Here is a 6,757-nt window from a genome sequence, read left to right on the forward strand (position 1 = left end):
GGTATGCTGATATAGTTAATTATCTTGTTACAAGTAAACTTCCAGAGCATTGGACCAAGCAAGATAAGGCTAAATTCTTTGCAGAAATAAAGAATTTCTTTTGGGATGACCCGTATTTGTTCAAGTATTGTGCAGACCAAATTGTTAGACGATGTGTCCCAGAAAGTGAAATTCAGAATATCCTTTCATTCTGCCATGAACAAGCTTGTGGAGGCCATTTCAGCGCTAAGAAAACAACGACTAAAGTTTTACAATGTGGTTTCTATTGGCCAACTATATTTCGAGATGCTTACACTTTCTGTTCTTCATGTGATAGGTGTCAACGAATGGGGAGCATTACACGAAGGAACATGATGCCACTAAATCCAATTTTAGTGGTTGAGATTTTTGACGTATGGGGTATCGACTTTATAGGACCATTTCCCCCTTCTTTTGGCCATCAATACATATTGGTTGGTGTTGACTACGTCTCAAAATGGGTAGAAGCAATTCCATGTAGAACCAATGATCACAAAGTGGTGATAGGATTTTTGAAAAGCAACATTGTCTCACGCTTTGGATTCCCTCGAGCAATAATCAGTGATGGTGGTGCCCACTTTTGTAACAAAGCATTCAAAGCTCTTTTGACAAAGTATTCAATCACACACAAAGTGACGACTCCGTATCATCCGCAAACCAGTGGCCAAGTTGAGATATCCAATCGAGAAATAAAGCACATATTAGAAAAAACGGTGAGACCAGACAGAAAAGATTGGTCATTAAGACTTGATGATGCATTATGGGCATATAGAACGGCTTTCAAGACCCCGATTGGGATGTCACCCTACAGGCTAGTGTATGGAAAAGCTTGCCACCTACCTGTGGAACTTGAGCATCGTGCATATTGGGCCATCAAGAAATTCAACTTTGACATGCAGCAAGCCAGCTTAGAAAGAAGATTACAACTGGCAGAACTTGAAGAAATTCGTAATGATGCATACGAAAATACCAAGATTTACAAGCAACGGATGAAAGTCTTCCATGACAAGCAAATTATGAGAAAATCGTTCACTCCAGGTCAGAAAGTGCTTTTATTCAATTCTCGCTTGCACTTATTCCCAGGTAAGTTACGCTCTCGATGGTCTGGTCCATTTATGGTTTATACTGTTTTTCCACATGGGGCAATTGAAATTAAGGACCCAAAGAACGGTGTCACGTTTAAAGTTAATGGTCAAAGATTAAAGCCATATCTAGAATACCAACCACATGGAGAAGACACCGAAATAAATTTGAGTGACCCACCAGATTTGAATTGATTTTTATTCTTCTTTTTGTTGATTTGATTTTTCTTTCTTTCTTTTTATTATTCTTTTGCTAATTGAAATTATTTTTGCATAAGTGTGTTTGTTTAAGTTTTCTCTTATCACTTTTAATCATGAGTACCTTACTTAGACCGTTCCTCCTGAACATTCTTAAACCACTTCAACGTGTCAAAACTCATCTCAAAAGGCAGATTCAATTTTGTAAAACACATCGCATTTGGACTCTACAGCCACCAGAGTTAGTAGCCTATGTTAAGGGTTTAGAAAGCCAACTCAGAGACATTGAGAGAAGTGTTTACGACATCCAGTTGGAGCTTGAGGTAAGTTCAATAAGAGGACAATTTTAATTTTCTTTGTGTGTTTTAATTTTTTTTCTGTTTGTGTGCTTTAGTTTGTTACCCCGGTGAAGTGGCGGATAACGGTACTTCGTGACAATCAAGTCCGTTACTTCAGTTTCCCATAATAACTGACATTCTGAGGCGAAAGTATGGACAGAAACGAGATTCTAGCGAAGCTTCACAAGCGATTCCTTTCACTTCCTCAGAATGCCCTCCTTACGATCTATAAAGCTCGGTCCCAACGCATGCGATTACTCATGAGGAATAACATACCTGCTGACATCCGTTGATTAATCGAGGCTAAAGTACGATTGGCAGGTGAGTTACCTCCAAAATTTATTGCATACATGCCTGGTTGTGGTAAAGGAAATTATGCAAGAAAACGACGAGCTCGAAGAATTTCTGTTGCTTGTCATAAGTGTGCCAGAATGAGTTGCGATAAAAACCCATGTTCTTTAGGAATGGTGTCTGATAACAGGGAAGATAAGATTCAATTCATTAGGGATGGCTTGAATAAGGAGTCATTGGATGATATCCTTTTGTCTCTTGAAACGCATCCCAGTGGATATGTGCAAGGAGCGATTCTCCAGTTATGGCCATTATTCCAGAAAGAGCATGCACGATATAGTCTTGGGAATCTGACTATAAACGACCATGTTTGCCAGTTTATAAGAAAACTGGATGGGAAGCCCATCCTCGACCCATAGAGGGCGTTCAAGCCGTTTCTGGACGTAAAACCAGATGAAGATGTGAGCCACAATCGCAACTACCTGTAAATATCATTTTACTTTACTGTTGTTTTATTTTACTGTTGTTTTATCGTTTGTATTATTGTCTTTAATAATTTTATTACTGTTTACTTTTTCCTTTTTACTGTTTCCTATTTGACTCGCGAGCCACGTGCTTTACGCGTTATTTGACCCTGACATGTTACCTCATTCACAGCTGTGATCCACTGTCACCAAGATTCTTAAATGTGATTTAATTTTTGTCAAGCACTTACAAATTATTTTTGAGAAGTATCACAATGGCAGCTACTCCCAATAGACAATTCAAGAACATTTGTGTTCTTTCTGGATTTACCTATGGCAAACATAAAGAGTTCGTGGAGGCAGCCATAGATCTTGGTCGAAGTATAGCAGCGAGAAAATTACACTTGGTGTATGGAGGAGGTAACTGAGGGTTATCAAAAATGGTCTCAGAAGCAACTTTTATCAGAGGAAGTCAAGTGTTAGGCATCATCCCCAGAGTCCTAAAACCATTGGACAGTTCGTCTGACTCATCAACTGGAGAAGAGTTAGTCGTCTCAGGTATGCAAGAAAGAATAACTGAAATGCTTAATTATGCTGATGCTTTTATTTTCCTTCCAGGAGATCTTGCAACACTAGAGGCACTTATCACACTAGCATCTTGGGCCCATCTGCACATCCACCAGAAACTCATCGGTTTGTTAAATGTCAATAACTTTTATGATAGCTTTATCGCATTTCTTAACCATGCAATAAAAAACTATTTCATTCCTTCTAATGTGAAAAAACTCTTTATTTGTGCTCACACTGCTAATGAGCTACTTGATATGTTACAAACTTATAAACCGGAGCCAGACCTCTGGACCTTTGTGTTGGAGCGACCAAATAATGATGGTAACAGTAGCCGTAGTAAGAAGTACAAATTAGATTTAACTCTCCACCTATAAATATTTTCTTCTGTGTTGCACCACCCAGGTGATGTCTTCTAAACTCTACTTCTTTCCTTTAAAACATTGAGGACAATGTTTCGTTCTGGTTGGGGGGAGGGAATAATCGACAATTGTGGAATCTTGGTTAAGTTTTTACTGATTTTTTGTTGTAGAAACTAACTGTTGCTAACGTTTTATGTTGAAGATGGCTGAATATGGAGTGTAGTTGCTCTAGAAACGCATCTTCATCGTTCAAAAAGAAAAAAAAAACTGTTTTCTTCCTCTTTCTCCTTTATAAATATATATTTTCAAATTTTTGAGTCGAAGATGGCTGAATATGGAGTGTAGTGCCTCTAGAAACGCATCTTCTTAGTTTTAAAAAAAATTCTTTTTCTAATTAATTTTTCTACATCATTTTCACATTTCTGCATGCATATTTTCCTTTCATGTTTAGAATAGGTTGGGGGGGGTAGAATGTTGTTTAAAAAAAAAAACAAAATTGTGTTATTTGTTTTAACATTGAATGACATGATTAATTTCAAATTTTAGTATTTGCATTATCTTTGGTCTTAAGTGATGTTACGCTATGTTTGCTACTTTACATGTTGATGTCGGAGACAAATATGAGTTGCTTGAAGGAATGAACATGTCATAAATAAGTGCCCAGTGAGTTGTTGAGCCTATCATTTTCTTGGAGAGTAGCCCTTTTGCCCATTCTCTATACAGCTTAGCAGTTTATTATTTTATACATGATCTCTAGATTTCTTTTGAGTTAACCCTTTAAAAAAATGGTAAAATTAAAAAAAAAATGTGTGTTGCTACATTGGGAGGCCCATCTAACTAGTAGATATGGATAATTATTTAGAGCCCTAAAAGACGATGGAAATGCCATCTTTGATTTGGTTGAGCCTTTCTAGCCATCCCTTTTATTAAATATCCATAGTTACCCCTTTTGAGCCTTTAAAAAAAAAAATCTCTGCTTTTCTTTGTCAACTTATCATCTTTACCCACTCCGATTTGGAGTATTACCCGATGTCTTCTAAGTTCCATCACCTATTTATGTTTGATAAAATGTAAATAATTATTTTGTTCAGTGAAGTTATGCCAAAAAAAAAACAACAAAACAAAAGTTGTTGTTTCAAAAGAATAAAAATAACAACAACAGGTGAAATACACCTTGCAACTTAAAAAAAAAAAATCTCTGTATTTTTCTCAAACATATACTTTGTTTTCCTTATTTCCCTTCTGTGTTAGCCATGTCCCTAGCCTACGTTACGTCCTAATAAAAGTCCTTGATTTTAGGGAACTATAGTTTGAAGTAGAAGCTAGTTATATGGGCTAAAAAGATGTAGTGGTGCATAATAATAAAAGAAAAAGAGATAAATAAAATGGGTTCACTAGCATTTTTGTTTGACTTGAGATCATATTATTTCTAAGCTGGGGGCATATTTCATTCATCTTGGTGAGAGCATGTGATATCACTTCTTTATTATTTTCTCTCAATTACCATTCATTGGAGTGACTATTTTTATTGGGTTTAATTTCTTTGTGAGAGCGTCACTACTTCCAGTGAGATTTTGGGGTTTGACATGTCATTCTTGAAAGTAGTTATAACAAAGTCTACTGGGCTGATTCATGTGGATGGTTGATGTGGATGTGATGTTTCTTTAGACTGGAGATAATGCTTATACTTTTATTTGATTGCTATCATTAATCTGATTGAATAAACACGAGTGTTTCTATAAAAAAAAAAATCATTTTGGATTTGAATTTTGTTTTCGCTTTATTTGCTAGGGACTAGCAATAAGCTGGTTGGGGGGTGTGTTGAGTGTTAGAAAATGTATATTTATAAAGGAGAAAATCATCATTTTACACTACAACCTTTACTAACACCCTTACTTTTATGTATTTAACATTCTTTTGATTTAATTCCGTGTGTTTTATTTTAATTAAGCATTTTATGTATTTTAGGGGCATCATAGTCATTTCACAATAAACGAGAGATCAGACGGCAAAACGGACATCACTTTTGAACTCAGGACGGTCGAAAATCTTAGGAGCATAAAAGGAAAAATGGCACTATTCACATGTACGGTACTATTCACGTGTACGGTACTGTCTACGTTACTGTTCATGACACTGTTCACATAGACGGATCGATGACGTGGCATTGACCGATGATGTGGCATTGACTGATGAGGTATCACGATCCTGTTGGGCTAAAATTCTTATGTACTGTCAATGGTGACGTGGCAGCATATCAATGGACGAAAAATCTCGCGTACTGTACATGCATCACACATGATTATTTTCAACCAAACCGCGTCACTGTTCACCCGGGTCAAACCGTGTTACTGTTCATCCACGTGGTCAAACCGCGTACTGTTGACTGATGACGTGACGCAATCCTGAGCGTCCAAACTGTTTTTAATCCGATGGCCATGATTTACTCCATGTATCTATAAAAAGGGGGCTCCCCCCGTAATTTGATATCTCTGAATCCATTCTTGGGATCCATTTTCTGTAAATTCCTTCTCCATCTTGAATTTTCTACGTATTTTAATAAATTCCCTTTTTGCCCCTAGTTCAATTATGAGTGGCTAATTTTCTTTCAAGCTTGGGTTGAAGGTGAAGTCTCAACATGTGTCATGGGCTTTATTTGGTAAATTTATTTTTGTTTCCCCTCTAATTTTTGTGGATGATTTGACTTTTCGTCGACAAATAATAATAATCTTGTCTAGATACCGCCTTGGTTACACCGACTCTCTAGTACAAGGTTATTATTATTTGGCACGATAAGCCCTTAGCACCATATTGATTAGAGTGTGGTTCATGAGGTGTGGATTCCCCCCTCATGATTTAACTGACATTAATAAGGATTATTTAGCCCATGATGCATGTTGATACGGATCCAGATACCCAAGTACGTCATTTCAATAGAATTCTCTTCAATTTATTCTTGCCATTTCAATTCCAATTTTAGAATTTATTCTCGCCATTTTAATTTAAGTTTTAGCATATTCCAATTCATTTCCACCACAAATCTAATCACCCATTTACAAAATTAATTCTACACACAATTAAAATCCACCTCCTCGTGGGATCGACACTCGTCACTATTGATCTATACTACAATAGATTCGTGCGCTTGCGAGTACATTAAAATTTGCACAACAGTACTACCTGGAGCAAGAAAGGTAGCAGTGAGAGAGTGTTGAGTGTTAGAAAATGCATATTTATAAAGGAGAAAACCGTCATTTTACATTTCAAGTCTTACTAACAATCCTTACTTTTATGTATTTAACATTCTTGTGATTTAATTACGTGTGTTTTATTTTAATTAAGTAATTTATGTATTTTAGGGGCATTATAGTCATTTCACAATAAAGGAGAGATCAGACGGCAAAACGGACATCACTTTTGAACTCAGGACGGTCGAA

The sequence above is a fragment of the Citrus clementina genome, unplaced genomic scaffold, assembly GCF_000493195.1.
Source record: "Citrus clementina cultivar Clemenules unplaced genomic scaffold, Citrus_clementina_v1.0 scaffold_5, whole genome shotgun sequence".
Lineage (NCBI taxonomy): Eukaryota > Viridiplantae > Streptophyta > Magnoliopsida > Sapindales > Rutaceae > Citrus > Citrus x clementina.